Raw genomic sequence first — 22,533 nt, 5'->3', positions numbered from 1 at the left:
TTCAACCCCAGATTCCCATTGAGATGTTTGAGCAGTTCATAGAGCAAAAATATCTAGAAGATTAAAAGAGAAATGTTCTCAATTTTTAAGCAAAAACAAATGTTTTTATTCTATAAAGTATTGAAAGTACTTCATTATATAAAACATGATTGTCAAATGGTTTGCTAGTCTTGGGATGGTAAATTTCTTTAACATGCCGCTGAAGCTCACACTGATATTGCAGCAATAAATCTATTTGAGCACAAGTGAGATTAAGTCCAAACAAACAGTAATATTGTGGAAAGAACTTTACACAAGCACCAGGAGTGGGTTTATTATATGTTAGCAAATATATTAGTTGTAAATCTGCTCAGACAACAATGACGACCTTCTTACCAGATACTGAATTAGATTTCACATTTTAAAAAGTCAATTTTGAATTAAAGTCATGATTTAAATTATTTGGATTTCAAGAGATCATAGAACTGTGTGTCATAGGAGCAAGGCCCTTTGGCCCACTTTGTGCATGCCAGCCACTTCCCAGCTCTGGGTCCATCACCCTGCAGATTGCAGCTCTTCAAGGCTGATCCAGGTGCTATTAAATGTGTGGAAGGTATCCCCACTACCGGTCATGTCCCCAGCATACAATCATGAAAGCAAATTTGCTCACTTTCCCAATTTACTTCTGCTCCTCAATTCCAACCCTCCCTGCTCCTCTGTTACAACCCTCCCTGTTCCTCTGTTACAACCCTCTCTGCTCCTCTGTTCCAACCCTCTCTGCTCCTCTGTTACAACCCTCCGTTACAACCCTCTCTGCTTTTCTGTTACAACCCTCTCTGCTCCTCTGTTACAAACCTCCCTGCTCCTCTGTTACAATCCTCTCTGCTCCTGTTACAACCCTCCCTGTTCCTCTCTTCCAACCCTCTCTGCTCCTCTGTTCCAACCCTCTCTGCTCCTCTGTTCCAAACCTCTCTGCTCCTCTGTTACAACCCTCTCTGCTCCTCTGTTACAACCCTCCCTGCTCCTCTGTTACAACCCTCCCCGCTCCTCAATTACAACCCTCCCTGCGTCTGTTACAAACCTCCCTGCTCCTCTGTTACAAATCACTCTGCTCCTCTTTTACAAACCTCTCTGCTGGAGGAAAATACCTTTCCCATTCACCCTGCCTTGACCATCCAATAACTTTATATAGTACATTTCTATTAGAGCTCTCAACCCAGGCCTGAACAGTCTCTCTCCATAGCTGGAACTCTCCAGCTTGTAAATTTTCCTGCACCATCCCTGGTTAAATCCTTCCTGTGGGGTGGCAATTGAAACTTGTCTCCACACACCATCTGCCGCCCAACTGACATGATCTCTCTGTTCTTGTATTCTGTTCAAGCTGAGAACTACGAATATCCCATGACCTCTTAATCATCCTATCCACTTTTCCACACTCCTATTTCGTGAGGCCATCAAGACACATGACACAGAAACAGATCCTTCAGCCTTCCAAGTCTCTACCAAACTTCACCCTCCCATTTACACGAATCCTTCTTCTCCCCACATTCCCATCAGCTCCCTCCAGATTCTCCCACTCGCCTACACACCAGCGCAGATTTGCAATGGCCTCCCAACCCTCATGCCTTTGAGATGATGGAGGAAGCTGGAGCATCCAGAGGATAACCCAGCAGTCACAGGTAGACTCCACATAAAGAAAGGGCTGGACCAGGGTCACTGAAACTATGAAGCAACAACTCTACCCACTGCACCACTTTGCTGCCCCTAATTTTTGAGGATACACACTCAAAGATCCCTCTGTCCACTTCATTTCTCAGTATCTTACTCTCCATCCTGACTTTAGGACCACGAAAGCAACCCATCCTCCAATGCCAAACCTATGGCCAAAGAGCCTGAGAACGTTATGGCCTGCACTGGGTTCTTTTTCCTTTTGCTTATTTTACAGGCCTGGCATACACTGGATTGACATGCTGAGTAATCCATCTTTAAAGACATCAGAGCCCTTTCTCCCTCCCTATCTGTCTTTTTCATTCCTCTCCCCCACTCATCTCACTCTTTCTCTCTTTCCACCTTTGTCTCCCTTTTTCCATTCCCCTCCTTCTTTCCCTCCCTCTCCCTCCCACTCTCTCTCCACAACCCACTCCTCTCTTTCTTCTCTCCCCACCTCTCCCTTTGTTAAGCTGTCTCTCTTTTTCTCTCCCTCCCTCTCCATCCTCACTCTTTCTTCCTCTGTCCCCAGCTATTCCTCTCTCCCTCTCTCTCCTCAGCTCTCTCTTTCTTTCAATCTCTACATCTATTTCTCTCTCCCCTCTCCATTTGTCATTTTTACTTCTACATACATCCTCCTTAACCACTATACCTTTATCACTCCACTCCCAATGTTTCTGCAATTCCTTTCCAATTTCACCACTGCACCTTTTCAGGCTTTGAATCATGTTGAGATCTCAGGAGGTGCCATTAATTTCCCCTTTCTCCCTTACCCTATTCTCCTGAAGATCTAAAGGCTGCAGGACCAGGAGCTTTCCCTTTCCTTTCAAATGCTGAACCCTGCTCTGGTCATGATTTACATAGGAACATAGAAAACCTACAGCATAATACAGGCCCTTTGGCCCATAATGCAGTGCCAAACATGTATTTACTTTAGAAATTACCTAGGCTTACCCATAGCCTTCTATTTTTCTAAGCTCCATGTACCTACCAGGAGTCTCTTAAAAGATCCTATTGTATCCACCTCCACCACCGTTGCCGGCATTTACCTTCAAACAATTGTTTCTGACAAGTTATATCTCACCTGGGGAAGATGGCCTTGCTCAACTCCGAACTTTTGCTCTCAATCCACCTTTATCATTTATCATTTTCTGTGCTAAATATAACAGGGCAATGCTTGCTCTGCTCAAGGTACTGTCCCACTATGCACTTGTCCAAGGCTTATTCTTTGAATGATCACTTTTCTTTTGGGCTCCTTACTGATCATAAAACTCATGAACGAATTTCAAGAATGCTCTTTCCAATAGTCCTTTCCCAGTCAGTTTTGGGCTGGCAAAATCCCCAGATACTATTTCTTGGAAACTTCACAAAATACTGACTCGAGTATCTCCTTTTGATTGCTCAGAGAATTGCAATGCCAAGTATTTGAGCTGGTCCGTGAGCCAGTCCTTTAGCACCTGCAATTTTCTCTCGCAGCCTTAGAATAAATTAGTTTTTAGTCAATACAGGTTCTTATGACTTTTGTCCCAAGACAAACAAATAATGCCAACTGGTACAACCTTGCTTCTGTATGTCACTCTTTTTCAGATTTCCACTTTATCATGTTTTCTCCTCGGCTTCTTCCTGTCCCTTTGCAGTTGAGTTGTTAGGATATAAATCACCACTTCCCTTTCATTACAGCAGGAATCTGTCTGAGGTTTCCTCTGTGCTTGGCTGTGATAAGCTCACATCAACAGCTCTACTGAGTGGAAGTGGCATTGTGTGATAGTTGGACAAGAAGTCAGTTGACTGGTTTATGGCGAAACAGCATGACAGAACCTGCCACTTCAAGACACCCTTAGGAGTTCACACCAACCCGCTTAACTGGAGGCTGATGGTCAGAAGAGATTGAAGAATGCTCAGTAAAATTTCACCTCTTGAAGTTTCCAAACAGGTGCAGTGTGAATTTGGCCCACATGTAGCAAACTTCAGTTTCTCACCTTCTGCTCTTACAAATTTAACATCAATCCATTTACAACAAACACCGAAACAGCGTACAACTTCTGACAAAGAGTAGTGTGGATTCTCTAGAGTCTTCAATGGCCACCTCCACATCTCTGGGGGGTCTCACTCTGCGCTCTTGACAGATTGGACACATTGGCACATTGGTGGATAGCGAAGAATGCACATGGGATACTGATCTTCATCAGGCAGAGCATGAAGTATAAGAGCATTAGGTCATGGTCCAACTATAGAAGCTTGGCCAGACTTCAGCTAGAGCACTGCATGGCGATCTGGTCACCACACTACAGGAAGTACATTATTGCACTTGGGAGGATCTAGAGGAAACTCACCAGGACATTGTCCAAAATGAAGAGTTTCAGTTATTAGGAGAGACTAGGTGGAGTGGTTGTATTTTTACTGGAGTGGGGGAGGTAAAGGGGGGACCTGACTGAGCATGGATGGGATGAATAGCGGTGAACTACTTCCCCATAACCGAGGTGTCTGAGACCATAGGACACATGGAGTACTGTATGGAGTAAGAAGTTTATAAGGAAACCGGAGGAAGAATTCCACATCCCTTCCCTGAGGGATAGTTGGAATCTGAAATGCATTGATTGGGGAGGGTAGTGGAGACAGAGACTGTCCCAAGAAGTATTTGGACAAGCACTTGAATCATCAAGACAGGGAAGGTTATGGACCAAGTGCTGATAAGTAGAAGTGGTGGGGGGGGGGAGGGTGGATTGTGCAAAGAACCTGTTTCGATGTTCTCATCTAGAGCATTCTCCATGCCTGGCCAACATATGAATCTTCTGACAATTGGCTCATTTTCCCACTGCTGATCTCTGTAATCAGCAAATATCTATGGCCCACTGTCTTAACTCTGACTGTCCACAAAGGCGTATCCACTCACTAGGTGCCCAGAAAAACACGGGTGTCCCAGCACCTATCCGTCGCCGATCCAGCTCAACAGGTGCTGTTGAACTACATGGCACCCTGGAGACTTGATGATTTGCTTCAAAACAAGAATTGCATTTTGTAGTTCATCAGCCACTGTGACCAGCCTTACCGTCAGTTATTGTGCATCTGGAGTTGGGATATCAGACAGTCTGCAGTATGGGTAAATAGTTACGGAGTCGTGCAGTAATATATTGTAGAAACTGGGCCAGCTGGTGGCGGAATGGCATCAGCACCAGCCTCTGGAGCGAAGGCTCCTGCGTTCGAATCAAAGTTGTGCCACACCTGAGCACACTTTCATCCGTGCCGGCTTCAGCGCTGAGCTAGCCACTCGGCCTCATAAAAAAAACAAAGGATCGAGTCAGGAACGTTCATTTCATGACCCGGTTAATCCGAAAAGACACCAATCCTGACAAGGATGGCTGACTATCTGGTGCGACATGCTAACAAAATCATAGAAACAGACCATTCAACCTATTGACACCATGCTGGCCATCAATCACCCATTCACTCTGATTAAGGAAGGCATTTCTGTTGGTCTACAAATCAAACAGGCCATCCATGACAGGCAATTTGAAAAACTTCTAGTGTGACTGGAGGAGATCACATGGAAGGCATTCACGGATGTTGTTGAAAAGTTTCTTTCCAACTACAGAGCACCAAATTACATGCAGCTGGTTGACAACATGCCTCAAGCATACAAAACAATGAAGTGCAATGTGTCATTAAAGATTCATTTTCTGCATTCCCATTTAGACTTCTTCCCTGCAAATCTTGCCACCGCAGTGAAGAGCATGGTGAAAGGTTTCACCGGGACATTGCGGTCATGGAGAAATGGTATCAGGGCAACCGGAATCCATCAATGCTGGCTGATTATTGTTGGTCACTTGAGTGAGAAGCCTCAGACACTGAGTGCAAATGAAAATCATCAACAAAACACTTTTAGCTTAGTTGAACAATTACAAAGTGTCAACACTGTTATGCAATTAAACACATTACATTCAGTATAAGTTAATTTCTTGTTTCTCCAAATTCTTATGTGATACAAGCAGCTTGAAATTATATTTGTGTTTAGCTTCAAGTGGTCTATCACAAACAAAAAAACTCTGAGGAAGCAGAACTTGCAAACATGTTTGCTGTCCAGTGAAAGTTATATTAAATTAGGATTGTCATTTATATTTATCCTGTGTGTATTGTACTGCAGTGGGGCTGAAAACAGCTAATTTTAATAGGATTTATACACAAGGTATGTATGCAAACTTGACACAGACAGCACGCAAGGTCAGGATTGAATGTGGATCTCTAACTATATCACTGGACTGCCCAATGACACCTATAAACAAATCTCCTGGAGTCTCAGAACAGGGGTCTGGACTTCATTGCAGACATGTATGATGATGTCATTACACCTGTATGACACATGCACACACTACATACATATGTACCCCTATCCATATCATGTGTACGACACTCCCCATCGGTATCATTGCCACTTTCTTGTCCTTAGTTTAAACTACACATTCCTCTCCTATCGCAATAGCTTGCACAGCGACAGCTGGATCCTGCTCCAATGTTGCTGCTTTCCTGTAATCACCCCCACCTTCTCCAATCTATTCACTCTGTAATCAGGAACTTGGTGACTACCTCTAACTCACATTCCATAATGGCCACCACATCACCTTTATTCTCCAGCCTCCTCACAAGTGTTCCTTTCCCCACCCTTTCTTTCTTCCACCTTCCAGACTCATTTCTCACTACGCTTCCTTTGAAATCCAGTTTGTCTTTCCCACTTCTGTAGTTGCTGCCCGGTTCCTTCCCCTTCCTGTCTTTGATGCTCAACTCAACAGTGGCTAGTAGAGTGGTAGAGACCCAAGTTCAAACACTCCTGCAGGCCTTTCAGCTCAAACGTTGGCACAGTCCCAGAATCAGTTCCAATCTAAAGTCATCCCTTGTACACCATCTCCTTAGCCCTCTCCTCATGTCCATATCCAATGGTGAGTCATACTAATGGTGATAGATCCACCTTGTAATCTACCTGTAGAACCTTATTCTCCATTCTAATTTTGTTATTGGTCCCAGCATGGGGCACAACATGGGCTTAACATTATCTCAGTGTTGTACGGCTGTTCACAGAGAGTTCAGTCATCACTCTGTGGTGACTGTGATTGAAGACACCAGAACAGAGAGACACTGAAGCTGGCAGATATAGAAGTCTTTATTCAGCAAAAAAAACATACAGCTTACTGGAAACGCTCTTGGAAGAAGAGTCTCCTGACCCAATAGTACATGACATTTTTAGATCAAAGGTAATGGCAGGACAATTCTGTAGTTACAATGTATCCACAATGTTTCCTTTGAATTTTCAAACACTTAGATCTTCACACCAATACTCCATATACACAAAATGAATGTTGTCTCTAAGTTGCATTCATGCATATGCAGACATCTCAGGTCAATGAGCATTTCTTTGCAATCGACCCCAGTCTGCAGCTCCAAGAGCACCATTGTTCTGGGCATTTTAAACTCAACGTACAGTCCATGGTCATGTCTGAAGACTGGTTGTTGTTGAAATTGATATTTATTATAGACCATGACTCCAGAATATGCCCCAACAACACGATCCCATCAGCCAGCATTCTTAAGTTTGACTGTTACGTGCATCCTTCACTGTTCTCTTATCAAATCTTAGTAATGTTAATGTCATAGGGAGATACAACACTGTCCATGCTGACCAGCAACCATTCATTTACTCTAAATCTGACCTCAATCCCATTTGCTATTCTCCCAACGTTTCCACCACTCACCCACACACCAGAGTAATTCTCAGTGACAGATAATCCTGTCATCTCGCATGTCTTTAGGACATGGGAAGAAACTGATGTCCCTGGAGAAAGTCACAGGGAATGTATGCAAAGTCCACACGGACAACACTCAAGGTCAGTTTCAAACTCGGGCCTCTGACACACCCCCGCTACTGTTACAGAGTCATTACAGAACAGGCCCTTTGGCCCAACTCATCCATACCAACCATGTTGACTGTCCACACGAATCCCATTTGCCCACAGTAGGAATTGTCTCTCTATTCATTTTCCTTGGACCTGTATCTTCCACTTCCAGTTCACCTGGCACCTCATTCCATGAGTCTTCTATGTGAAAACCTTACCCGTATCCTCCTTAAATATCTCCCCTTACACTTTAAATCTGTGTCCCCTTAAGTCACCAAAGTCATGGGGCAATACAGAACTATCAGGTCCTTTGGCTGAACAAGTCCATGGCAACCATCTTGCAGGGTCACTGGTGCCAATTTCCTGTATTCAATCCATATCCCTACCCTCCATGTACCTACACAAGTGTTTCTTAAACAATGCTATTGTACCTGTCCTAACCACTTCCTCAAGTTCTGCACACCCCTGCCTTAGCTATCTTATCTATGTCCATTGCAATGTTATAAACCTCAGCCTCCTATACTACACTGAACAACCCAGCCTAATCTATCTTTCCTTGTAACTCTATGACCTTACAACCCTCTACGCACAGCAACTTTCTGCTGAATGTCACCAAATCTAAAGCTACAAAATCCTTCCTGCAGAGCAGCAGCCCAACAAAGTGCATAATACTCTAAGTGCAGCCGAGCCAACATTGACATCTCAACTCTTACATACAATGGGTCAGCAAAGACAGGTAAACATGCCAATTGCCTTCTTCACTACCCTAACTACGTATGTTAACAATTTCAGAAAGCTATTATCATACCCCAAGATCACTATACAATAACTCTGGCAGTGAAGTGATCTAGTAATACTGCTGCATTTGGCAACATCTCACCAGTTTTTCAAGGATTAGTTAAAGGTATGATTTCTAGATACGCCTTCAAAGTGAAACAATCTTCAGATTGTGAGAGCTCTGTGCAGGGACAGGAACAAATGAAAGATTATTAGACCTTTCACTAAACCATTTTCCCAACAAATCACCCTGGGCTTTGAAAATATTATAGAGCGTGATCATTATAATCCAGCAATAACAATAAGAAGCTGAGTGTGGGTCAACAGAGACTGCTGGCTAAAAGTCCAATTAAAATGGAAATGTGAGTGAGTCCCACACTAGACAGGAGACGGTGTCATGCATTAGTATCTGTCCCGACTCTGAAATCTTCTTGGGAGCGGCTGGGTCGAATATTCTGTTACAGTAATCCCAGTGAGGTTCAACCTGTCATCAGCTCACACTCTAGGATTAGAAGCTGAAATATTTTAGTAGTTGCTACAAGCTGGTACATCTCAAACCAAAGCACCCAAACCCACCCCAATAACACACACAAAATGCTGAAGGAAGTCATCAGTCAGGAGAGGAATAAATAGTCGGTGTTTCAGGCTGAGATCCTTCATCAAGACTAGAAATGAAGTGAGGAGAATAGGAAGGTGGGAGAGGGGAAGAAATACAAGCTGGCAGGTGATAGGTGAATCCTTGTGAGGGGAGAAGGTGGGTGGGTGGAGGAGAGGGGATGAAGTGAGAAGCTGAAAGGTGATAGGTGGAGGAAAAAGGGTGAAGAAGAAGGAACCTGATAGAAGAGAAGAGTGCACCATAGGTAAAAGAGAAGAAAGAGGGTCACCAGAGATAGGTGATGGGCAAGTGAAGAAAAGAGAAGCGATAAGAGGGGAATCAGATTTAGGAATAGAAGGGAGAACATGGATGAATTATCAGAAGTTTGAAAAATTGATGTTTATGCTATCAGGTTGGAGACTACCATCCCGTAGATCACAGGGATATCAGGGAGCTCTAAGGGCAAGTTTCTCAAACAGGAATCTGGAAGGAGCTGAGGGAGATACAACAATGGCTTTAGAATTTCTAGGGACAAGCACACAGACAGGAAAGAGGTGGAGTGATACATGTCTAATGCAGGCAAATGGGTTTGCCACAGATAGGCATCACATCCAGCTTGGACAAGTTGGTCAAAAGAGCCTGTTTCTGTGCTCTGTAATTCTGTGACTCGATGACATATTTTAAATCCAAAGAAGGTTACAATGCCATAAGAAACGGGGCAGGGACCAGCCATTTGACCCTTCCAAACTGGCTAATCCTCCTCTTCTGTTCATTTCCCCACACCTTTCTTGTATCACTCAATACTCAGGAATCTTGAATAAAGTCATTTCTCCCCACTTAAGTGTTTTCTTTCAAACTAGTCATACACTGCTCCAGCAGGGGAAGCAGCTAGCCTGACAAAACAGGCAAGAATTTTGTAAGTTTTGACAAACTTTGGAGAATACAGGCACAGTCTACTCAGTCACTCTCCATAAGCCAAGCCCTGGAGACAGACCAGTAAACCTTCACCATAGAACCCATCCCACCCCCAACCCCTTCCCTGAGGAAAGTGCATGCTTACCATAGACTAAAACTGTACCCAATACTCCAGGCAGATCTCAGCAAGACCACTTGCAACTGCAATTCCCTCCTTATCTCTGTGATCTAATCATCTCATAATTAAAGTGCAATGACCTGATCGGTGACTCTTGTTGTTGTTCTTGATCTCTAAATCTCTAAAGCAACCGATGGTGTAGTGTATTTAATATCTTAGTAATATCTGAGTAATATTGTGAATATATTCTTTGATTAGCATTCTTTGTTTATGTAATTAATTAGGGATTATATGTAAGTATGTGAATGGCATATGTCATTATGTCACTATGTCATATGCACATGTCTCACTAAAGAAAAGCAAAACTAAGTATTTGAGTATCCCCAGCTCTTTTGATTAGTTTCTGGAGGTACAAAACATAACAGTGGCAATGAGTAAGTTTTAAAAATGAACCCAAGATGACTACATACCTGTCTTGTTGAAGTGCAGTGCATATTTCTTTACAAGGGGAGAGAAGTGTTTGAATTTTTTTAAAAGCACAATGCATGATTCTTCAGAAGAAGGGGAGAAAGAAGTTAGAGTTTTAAAAAAGGCATTAAACAGATGTAATTCACAGGTTCACAAAAAGTGAGTACCGGATGATAAAAATAATACATTTTTAAAAAAGCAGAAATGGGTGGCTACATTGGAATGATAGATGTGTATGATTGCACAACAGATAACTGGATGATATATACTGAACAAATTGAGCAGTATTTTGAAACAAATGAAATAGCCAATGAAAAGCAAGTATCTGTGTTACTGAGTACAATAGGTGGAAAAGCATACAGTTCTCTTAAAGGTTTGACTGCCCCAACCAAACCAGTCAAAATGAGCTTTGTTGATATTGTGAATGAAATGCAGGGACATTTAGAACTGAAAGCATTGTTGATTTCAGAACACTTCATTAGTGGAATCAAAAGGAAAGGGTGTCCATTTCAGCTTATGTGGCTAAATTGAAGAACTTGATGAAGAATTGTCTGTTCAATGATGTGCTTAATGGAGCACTGAGAGAACTTTTAATTTGTGGAATTTTACAAGAAAGCATTTAAAACCATTTTCTAACTGAAGCACAACTCTCATTTAAAAGACCAGTGGGAATTACTGTATCAATGGAAACACTGGCCACAGATGCAATTGAGTTTCACTCAGGATTGAAAGTAAACATGAACAAAATTGCAACATCTAAACAGAAACTTGTCTGACCAAACAAATCGTGTTACTGTTATGGCAGGGTCTCACATACACCACACCAATGCAGTTTTAAAAGCAAGGTTTGTAGAAAATATTACAAATTAGAACACATACAAAAAGCATGACAGGCAGACAAAGATAAATGGATTGCACAGGGAAGAGAAAAAAATAAAAAGTCAAGCTGCAGTTTCAAGAAGAGCACCTAGCTGCATACTGTTGATGAAAAATCTGATAATGATGAGAGTGACACTAGGTAGCCTTGAGATTTATGACGTGAAAACTACCAAGAGACAAACAATATGACTTACACCAGAAGTCAACAGCAAATTCATTAAAATGGATTGGACACTGGCCTCAATGTTTCAGTCATTCCCAAAAATGATCTTAAACGGTATTTTAAAGATACTGAACTGAAGCCTGCAGATAGCCAACTAAGAACTCACACTGGAGAAAAGGTAACTCCTGTGGGAGTGACATTTGTAACAGTGAAATACAACAACCAACAAGTCACATTGGGCTTGTATGTGGTAAAAACAGAAGGCTAGCATTGAAGGGCAGTGATTGGCTGAGACAACCACGACTTAATTGGAGATCTATCCACCATTTGCATGCAAATAAATCAACTGAAAGCAAACTAAGAAGGGTACTGGATGATGCCACAGCAGTGTTCAAGCTTGGTATTGGAAAACTCAAGAACATCAATGGTAAAATAGTGTTAAGTGAAAATGCCACACACAAGTCTTATATAGCTGTTCGGTTCCTTATACTGTCTGCGACAAAATAGCCAGTGAGCCAAATCGCATGGAGGCTAAAGGAATTATTTTCAAGGTTGAGTGGAGCCCATGGACAGTACCAATGGACCCAGTAGACAAGAAGAATGGGTCTGGCATGATCTGTGGTGATTTTAAGGTCACCATCAACCCAAAATGCACAAGGAAGAGAGAAAGATAAAAAGTGAAAAACTGAGAATAGATCAATACCCTCTGCCCAGGATGGAAAATATTTCTGCAAACCTTTCTGGAGGAAAACACATCAACAAAGTGGACTTAACTAATAGCAACATACGGATGGAGTTGGAAGATGAGTCCAAATTGCTCCTCAGCATAAATATTTATAAAGCACTTTATTGCTATAATAGGCTTAATGCTGGTGTAAAATATGGATCACGTGCTGTAAGGATGCTCAGGCACTCAATGTTACCTGGATGACATCATTGTTAATGGTGAAGATGACAAGCAACATTTCCAAAATCTCAAGACAGCATTAAAAATATGAGAAGGCTATGGGCTCAGTGCATGATACAACAAGTGTGAATTCTTTAAACCAAGCATCACTGACTGTGGTCACACCATTGACACACAAGATTTACACAAGTATGCTGAGAAAATTGGAACAGCGATGGATGTTCCAAGGCCAAAAGATTCGTGGTCCTTTTTAGGATTTGTCAATTTCTATAACAGGTTCCTGCCAAGTCTGGCTACTGTGCTCCACCCCTTGAACTCATTACTATAGATTGGGAAGAAACAGCAATAAGTAAAGCAGTGTGAGGTGGGTTTCCAAAAGACAAAGGAAATGGTGACATCAGACACTGTACTTACACATTATGAGCCACATCATCCAGTGAAGATTGCCTGTGATGTGGTTATGTCACACGTTAGGAGTGATGGAAGTGAATGCCTCTAGACCTTTGCATCACATACTCTTACCACTGCAGAGGATGCTCAGGTTTACAGAGAGGCCTTGATTGGGGTGTAAAACAATTCAACTAGTACCTGTATGGGAGAGAGTTTATCCTCATTAATGGTCAGCAACCACTAATGTCCAATTTCAGCCTGCAGAAGGGTGTTCCACTAACAGCAACAGCACGAATGCAGGGGTGGGATCTGCTTCTTGGAGGACACAATGACAAGATTGAGTTCAAGAGGACAATTAATCATGGAAATGCTGATGGATTTACCTTTACATTTCCCTTTGGAAAAGGAAATACCATAAAAATTTACAAAAGAAGACACTCCTCTTGACATATTCTCCTTAATTCTCCCTGATCTCAGCTGGAGATGACACATCGATCGGTTGAAGAGGGCAGAGATAATCCAAAGGGAAACCAGAAAAGACCCCACACTGTCTCAGGTCTACATGGCCGCCCAGAATTACTTTAATGGGCGGCAGAAATTCCAGTTGATCATTTTTACCAGTGCTGGGATGAACCTGCCCTTATGTGGAGATTGACAGTTGCTATACCATCCAAGCTAAGAGCTAAAGTGGTGGAGGAGCTAAAGGCTGGTTATGAAGATGCAGTCAAAATTGAAAGCATTGGCTAGAAACTTTGTCTGGTGGCCTGGGGTAGATCAGCAGATTGAGTAGCTTGCCATGCACTGTTCAGGATGCCGACGTGTCCAGAAGATGTGAAGAGCAGCATCTCTCCATCCCTGGGAATGGCTTGCGTACCCCTGGCAGAGGATTTGTGTGGATTTTGCAGACCACTCATGGGAACAAATTCCTTGGTCACAGTGGATGCAGATACAAAGTGGCCAGAAGTGTTCCCTATCGCCTCCACTACAGCCTCGCACATTGTTGCTGCATTGAGAAGGCTCTTCGCAATGACTGGTATTCTTAGTCAGTGGCAATGGACCACAGTTTGTTGTGGAATGGTCAAACCTGAAAATGAATGGAATATTACATATACTCTGTACCACCCAGCTACAAATGGTCTGGTGAAAAGATTTGACCAGAGTATAAGGATGTTAAGGATCCAGCCTGAACACTGGGTCAAAGGGCCTCTGCGGATAGCTCTGGACCACGACAGTCTTTAATTTCTGCCTTCTTTCACCTGGCCATGTGGGTTTTGACCCAGCCCCTTTCCTTATTGGACTTTTGCCAATTTCGCCACTTCTCTCCTCACTAGCGCCCACCTGTTTCTGTTTTCACACATTACCCGGCCCATTTAAATCCTGCCTTGACTCACATTCTCTGCCAGGAGATGAGACGAGTCTTTGACTGTTCCCAGCAAGGGCGAGAGAAATGTTGCGAATTCGTCAGGGTAACCGCTCTGTTTCGGACTACGCCATTGAGTTCCGCACGCTAGCCGCCACTACCAACTGGGATTCGGCAGCCCAATCTGACGTGTTCCTCTACGGGCTGAGCGAAGAGGTTGAGGATGAACTAGCCACCCGCGACCTGCCTACCGGCTTCCAAGAGCTGGTCGATTTGGCCATTAAGATTGACAGCCACATTAATCAGCGTCAGCGGGAGCGTGATATCCGGGAGTCATGAAGAACCACCAGGGGACGTCCGACATTTTCCCAGCCCGCACCCGCATCTCCTTCTCCGAGTTCTCAGTCGCCCCCATCCAGCCCAACGGAGCTCATGCAGATTGATCGTGCCCGTCTGTCTCCTTCGGAGCAGAGGAAGAGAGTCAGTACCAACTCCTGTCTGTATTGTGGTCAGGCTGGTCACTATGTATCTACCTGTCCTGTAAAAGCCAACGCTCGCTCGTAAAGAGGGGACTACGGGCGAGCAGTGCTGTCACTCGAACCCTGCTACCTGCTTTTATATTGGCTGAAGGGAGGAGACACGCTTTAAGTTTCCAGATCACAAGAACCTGGAATATATCTGTTCCGACAAATGCCTCAATTCCTGCCAGGCTCGGTGGTCCCCGTTTTTTGCCCATTTTAGATTTACCCTGAGCTACTGTCCTGCCTCTAAGAACGGCAAGCCTGACGCGCTTTCCGGGCAGTTTCCCACAACCGACTGAGGTTACGACAATTCTCCCCAAGCAATGTCTGGTCGCCGCAGCACAGTGGGAGATTGAATCTGTAGTCCGTCGGCCCAACAGGGTGAGTCTGTTCCTGGTGCTTATACCACTAATCTATTTTATGTTCCCCAGTCTGTCCACTCCCAGGTTCTCCAGTGGGGACACACCTCCAGACTGGCATGTCACTCTGGCATCAAATGCACAACGGCTTTCATCAAAGATTTTGGTGGCCATCCCTGAGGAAGGATGTCCAGAGCTTCATTTTTGCCTGCCCAGTCTGTGCACAGAACTAGACCTCCAGCCAACCACCCACTGGTCTGCAACCCCTACCTGTTCCTAGAAGGCCCTGGTCACACATTGCACTGTACTTTGTCACCAGTTCTCCCCCCCCCCCCCCATGGTAACACTACCGTTCTTACCATAGTGGATTGGTTTTCCAAATCAGTCCACTTAGTGCCCCTTCCCAAGCTGCCCTTGGCCAAGGAGACTGCCAACCTGGTGATGCAGCATGTTTTCTGTATTCATGGTCTTTCTGTTGAAGTGGTGTCTGACAGAGGTTCACAATTTACCTCCCACTTTTGGAGAGCCTTTTGAAGACCACTCTGGATCTGGGTTAACCTCTCATCTGGGTTCCATACAGAGTAATGGCCAGACCGAGCGGGCTAATCAACAGATGGAGGTGATGCTCCGTTGTGTGACGTCTCGGGAGTCTTCCTCTTGGAGTCGGCAACTTCCCTGGGTCGAGTACGCCATCAATTCCTTGCCCTCTGCTTCATCAGGCTTATCACCATTCCAGTGCTGTCTTGGCTATCGACCCCCCCCCCCCTTACTCACATCTCAGGAGGAGGAGACAGACATTCCTTCAGCCGAAGCGTTTGTCCAGAAGTGTTCGCAGACCTGGAGGCGAGCCCGAGAGGCGCTGATTCACTCTACAGCCAGAATGAAGCAGCAAGCAGACCATCACATCGAGGCCCCCCGTTACCGCCAGGGTCAGAAAGTGTGGTTATCCTCGCGGGATATCCTCTTAAAGGTGGACTCCCGCAAGCTGGCGCCACGATACATTGGACTTTTCCCCATCACCAAGGTGATCCGCCCTTAGGCGGTGCATCTGGATCTACCCCCTACCCTTTGCAAGATTCACCCTACCTTCCATGTGTCAAGGATTAAGCCCATCTACAGCCCCCTCCCCCTCCCCATCTCATCGATGGCGCAGAGACCTTTACTGTGACGCTTGACGCAGGGTCGTGGACTGCAATACCTCGTGGATTGGGAGGGCTATGGCCCTGAAGAAAGGTGTTTGCTTGAAATATCCTGGATCCCTCTCTCATTGGGGATTTTCATAGGAGCCATCCCGTACCGGCAAGAAGGACGTCTGGAGACACCCGTTTGGGGGGGGGGGGGGTACTGTTAAGGATCCAGCCTGAACACTGGGTCAAAGGGCCTCTGCTGATAGCCCTGGACCATGACAGTCTTTAATTTCTGCCTTCTTTCACCTGGCCATATGGGTTTTGACCCAGCCCCTTTCCTTATTGGACTTTTGCCAATTTCGCCACTTATCTCCTCACTAGCACCCACCTGTTTCTGTTTTCACTCATTACCCGGCCCATTTAAACCCTCCCTTGACTCTCATTCTCTGCCAGTTTGCCCCAGCTCTGACCTGAGTCGTTCTAGCCTGCCATTGTGATTGCTGCCAACTGGTTTTGCCGGACTCTGTGATTCTGGATTTTGCCTGTTTTGGAACCTGATTTTTGCCTGTGTGCTCTGGATTGTCTGCCCTCACCGGACTGCCTTTCCTAGGTAAGACCTCTGCCTGCCAGTCCGGATTCGTGCCTGCCTGCTGTTTTTGAAAGACTGTTGCCCTTGTGCTCCCTAATAAATCCTGTTAAAAGAGCATTCATTGGTCTGCACTTGAGTCCTACCGTAACCCAACCCAACCTGACAAAGGAATGTACTGTGAACAATGTCAGCAGAACACACTGCACTGACACAATCAGAAGCTCCACCGATTTCCTCCTCGCATATCACAATGCAGCACACTTCACAACCAGCAACTCACTGGCTAGGCTGTTCCCGAGTCATCCCCTACATTCACGTTTGGACCTTCTAATACCCAATCTCAGAGTACACAGGACAAACAGTTGAGACAATTTGAGGGTTCCTCGAACAAGGAGGTTCAATGTTTCACTTCTGGACAAGCAGTCCTGGTAAGGGACTACAGGGATGTTAAAAAAGTGGGTACTTGGAAAGATTAAGGACATAGCTGGACCCCTCTCCTACACAGTGGACAATGTGTCTGTTTTCAGCTGGAGACAACATATAGATCAGTTGAGTCAATTGTTAGAGAAGAAAGGTGTTCAGAGTTGCCAGAACCATTTCCTGCTGTTCCAGAGTCAACTCCCTCCGACCACCACGGAGGAGGCTCCAGGGACCTGAGATTGTTTGGCAGGTGAGACTTGAGGCTGTGAAACAGTGATCCCCTTTATCAGGAAAGACATTATCTGACAAGAGTGAAATGTCCTCCATAGCCATTTAATCATTTGGCCTGAATGGGAGAATGTAAAATTCTCTATTTTGTGTGTGTGTGTACACATGCCTGTGTACATTACAGGCTCTTTGGCCCACAATGTTGTGCCAACAATGTAACCAATTCTAGAATTTCCCTAGCGCGTAGCCCTCTATTTTTCTAAGCTCCATGTACCTATCTAAGAGGCTCTTAAAAGACCCTATTGTATCTGTTTCCACCACCACCATTGGCAGTGTATTCCACACACTCACCACTGTGTGTGAAAATCTTACCCCTGACATCCCCTCAGTACCTACTTGCAAGCACCTTAAAACTATGCCCTCATGTAAGCCATTTCAGCCCTGTTAAAAAGCCTATGGCTATCCACATGATCAATGCCTCTCATCATCTTATACACCTCTGTCAGGTCACCTGTCATCCTCTGTCACTCCAAGGAGAAAAGGCCAAGTTCACTCAACTTATTCTCATAAAGTATGCCCTCCAAATCAGGCAACATCCTTGTAAATCTCCTCTGCACTCTCTATAGTATCCATGTCCTTCCCGTAATGAGGTGACCAGAACTGAACACAGTACTCCAAGTGTTAAGAACCTGTCAATCTCTGCCTTAAGTACACCAATGACCTGGCCTCCTCAGCTGCCTGTGGTAACATATTACACAAATTCACTAGCCTCTGCTAAAGAAATTCCTCCACATCTGTTTTAAATGGACACTCCTCTACCCCAAGGCTGTGCTGTCTTGTACTAGACTCTGCCACCATGGGGAGCATCCTTTCCATATCTACTCTGTCTAAACCTTATTTGAAAGGGCTCAATGAGATTCCCCTTACCTTTCTAAATTCCAGTCAATACAGGTCCAGAGCCATCAAATGTTCCTTGTATCATTCCTGGAATCATCCTTGTGAACCTCCTCTCCAATGCCAGCACACCTTTTCTGAGATAAAGAGCCCAAAGCTGTTCAAAATACTCAAGGTGAGACCTCACCAGTGCCTCAAAGCTTCATCACTGCCCTTGTATTCTAGACCTCTTGAAATGAATGCTAGCATTGCAATTTGCTTTCCTCACCACCAACTCAACCTGCAAGTTAACTTTTAGGATGTTCTTCACAAGGACTCCTCAGTTTCTTTGCATTTCAGATTTTTGGATTCTTTTCCCCATTTAGAAAATAGTCTGCACTACTACTAAAGTGTATGACCATGCATTTTCCAGCATTGCATTTGATTTGCCACTCTCTTGCCCATTCTCCTAATCTAAGTCCTTCTGCAGCCTTCCTGTTCCCTCAACACTACCTGTCCCTCCACCAATCTTCATATCATCTGCAAACCTGAAAACAAAACCATTTATTCCAACATCTAAATCATTGATACACAAAACAAAAAGATAGCAATATCCTGATATTTGAGTTGAGATGCATTCTATAATGAGTTGGAATTATAGCTAAGCAGGGAGGACTGTTTTGTATTTAACACTTCAGTAATATTTGAGCAATACTGTAAATATATTGTTTGATTAGGCATTCTGAGTTTGTTTAGATAATTCATGATGGGTTATGTATAGAAGTACATGAATGGCCTACATCATTATGCCACCTCAACAATCACTAAGAAAATCAAAACGGATTACACAAGTATTCCTGGCTCCCAAGTTTTTCTTTCAATTAGTTTCTGCAGTTACAACACATGACAAAGGGCTCTAATGTTTGTGAGTTTTGTGCCGGAGGCTTTTTTCTCCAAAACGTTTTCAATGGACGGTGTGAGGGAAGTTTCATAACCCTCACCTTCACTGCCCAGAGAGAGTGAATGCAGCATGTTCTCACCTTACTGTACACTCACGCAGCCATACACACCCACAGACACACACACACGCTTAAATCACACACTCACTCAAACATAACTGTGAACATGAAAATGTATGTTTTCCTGCAAAAGCCAATGATTTGCTGGCTGACAAAGCTTATTCTGCTGTGAAATATCGCTTTAATTTCTCTTATTTCTCAGGTGGTCCAGTCACCATGGTGACAATCTAGCAGCTCTCCTCCCCTAGGTCACGGTTTTATTGATGGTGCAGAAAACAGAGTTCAGAGGATAAACCAATAGAATTCCACCTGTTGAAGATAATGGACACAGCCAGCCCACTGAATCCACCTTCTGCACTTGGTAACCATGGTTAGCTTTTAGCCTTCACTGGACCATTCACTAGAAATATGAACTTTGTTTCAATCATTATCAAAATCCACTGCAGGAGATCTTCGTTTTACTGATAACCACCTGATGATCATCTGAGCAGTTACAGCACTGGGAGGGAGCTCCTGAGCTCCTAAAAATAAATCCTACAAAAACCAGACCTGGAAGATTCCAGCCTGGAGCAGGGCAGGGTGTTCCACTGAAGGAACTAAGGGTGGAGACGGAGAAAGCTTTCACCGAAAATCTTCAGTGATCTGTGGATACCAAGTGTCACCAGAAGGATTGAAAAGGTCACATAAAAGGCACCAGAGTAGGTCACTCAGCCCTTCAAACCTGTCCGGTAGTTCAATGTGATCACGAGTGGTCTCTGCTGGCCTCAAATCCTCTTCTGTACCAGTTCCCCAGAACATCCAGTTCCACACTCTTTCATATATTTATCTGTCCCGAACCTTGGAACAGAATTACAAAGATTCAGTGACTTCAGAGAAGAAATTTCTATACACCTCAGTTTTAAATGACCAGCCATTATCTTGTAACCGTATCCCCTTGTTATGATTCTCCCATTAATGGAAGCCACTTAACATCTACCTTGTCTTTCAAGAGGGTGAACCATCACAAGGTGACAGTGCCCAGTGGAGTATCTGATAGAGCCCTACGCCAACCAGCTGGTGGGGATGTTCAGACATTTTCATTCTTTCATGGCTACACGTCAGAAGTTTCCACCTCTTTCAATTGGGCATTAATCATGCCAGTGTCCAAGAAATGCGAAGTGAGATGCCTTAGGGAATATTGTCCGGTAGCACTCGCATCTACAGTGATGATGTGCTTTGAGTGGTTGGTTATAGCTAGAATTAACTCCTCCTTAAGCAAGGACCTGGACCCAATGCAATTTGCCTATCGCCACAATAGGATCTCCAGTGGATGTGATCTCATTGGCTCTTTGCGCAGCCTTGGATCACCTGGACAATACTAATATTTACTTCAGGCTGCTGTTTATTGACTACAGCTCAGCATTTAACACAATCATTCCTACAGTTCTGATCAAAAAGCTCCAAATCCAAGGCCTCTGTACCTTCCTCTGCAACTGGATCTTCGACTTCCTAACCGGAAGACCACAGACTGTGTGGATTGGAAATAACATCTCCACCTCACTGATGATCAACACTGGCACATCTGAAGTCTGAGTGCTTTGCCCACTGCTCTACTCTCTCAACACCCATGACTGTATGGCTTGGAAGAGCTCAAGTGTCTTCTACAAATCAGCTGACAACACAACTGTTGTTGGCAGAATTTCAGATTATGACGAGGAGTGCAGGAGCGAGTATATCAGCTAGCTGGGTAGTGTCGCTGCAACAACCCTGTACTCCACATCAGTCAGACAAAAGAATTGATTGTGGACTTCAGAAAGGGTACAATGAGGGAACACACACCTGTCCTCATTGAGAGGTCACAAGTGGGAAGGGTGAGCAATTTCAAGTTCCTGGATGTCAACATCTCTGAGGAACTATACTGACTCTAACATTTCAGTGCAGTTACAACAAAGGTACAACAGCGGCCATATTTCATTAGGAGTTTGAGGAAATTTGGTACGTCACCAAAGACCTCCGCAAATTTCTACAGGTGTGCCATAGACAGCATTCTAACTGGCTGCATTGCCATCTGGCATGGGTGAGCCACTGCACAGGATCAAAATAAACTGCAGAAAGCTGTAACCTCAGTCAGCTCCATCATGGGGCTCCCCAGTAGCCAGGGCATCTTCAAGGATCGATGCCTCAAAAATGCCAGCAACCATCGTTAAGGACCCCCATCACCTAGGACATGCCCTCTTCTCACTGCTACCATCATGGAGGAGGTACAGGAGCCTGAGGGTTTAGGTTCTACTCCTCTGGCATCAGATTACTGAATGGACATTGAATACTACCATGAACACTATCTTTACTTTTTTCTCTTTTTGCTCTACTTACTTTAACTATTTCCTTGATATTCGTACTTCTTACTGTAGAGTCTTAGAAAACTACAGCATAGAAACAAGACCTTTGGCCCATCCAGTCTGTGCCAAACCACTTAAGCCAGTGGTCCCCAACCACCAGTCTGCAGCCCGGTGGTTGGGGACCACTGACTTAAACTACATAGTTTCATCAACCTGCACCAGGCAATAGCTCTCCCGTCCATGTACCTGTCCTAACTTCTCTTACATTGAAATCACATCCACCACTTGCGCTGGCAGCTTGTTCCACAGCCTCACCATCCTTTGAGTGGAGAAGTTTCCCCTCATGTTCCCCCTCAACATTTCACCTTTCATCCTTAATCCATGACCTCTAATTGTAACTCTATAACATTGGTTAGACACACCCTACAGCGCATAAAGCTATGCTGCCTAACCCTAATCAATCCCCGTCCATCCAAATACTCAAATATCCGGTCTCTGAGAATACCTTCCAATAACTTTCCCACTCACGGGCCTATAATTTCCTGGTTTATTCTCAGTGTTTCATAAACAGCAGGATAAGACTGGTACCAATCCTCTGATACCTCATTTGTTGCTCAGGATGAGCTAAATATCTCTGTTAGCGTCCCTGCAATTTCTACACGTGTCCCTCAGGTCCAAGGCAACAACTTGTCAGGCTCTGGGGAATTGTCTATTGTGATTTGCCTCAAGGCAGCAAACACCTTCTCCTCTGTAATCTGTCTGGGGTCCATGACCTCTCTGTCATTTTGTGTCCATCTCCCGAGTGAATACAGATGCAAAAAATCCATTTCAGATCTCCCCCATCTCTCTTGACTCCACGCAAAGATTAACGTTCTGGTCTTTCTTCCAGAGGACCAACTTTGTCCCTTGCAATTCTTTTGCTCCTAACATATCTGTAGA

Source organism: Hypanus sabinus, chromosome 8, assembly GCF_030144855.1.
Source record: "Hypanus sabinus isolate sHypSab1 chromosome 8, sHypSab1.hap1, whole genome shotgun sequence".
Lineage (NCBI taxonomy): Eukaryota > Metazoa > Chordata > Chondrichthyes > Myliobatiformes > Dasyatidae > Hypanus > Hypanus sabinus.
Note: the sequence above shows the minus strand (reverse complement) of the source record.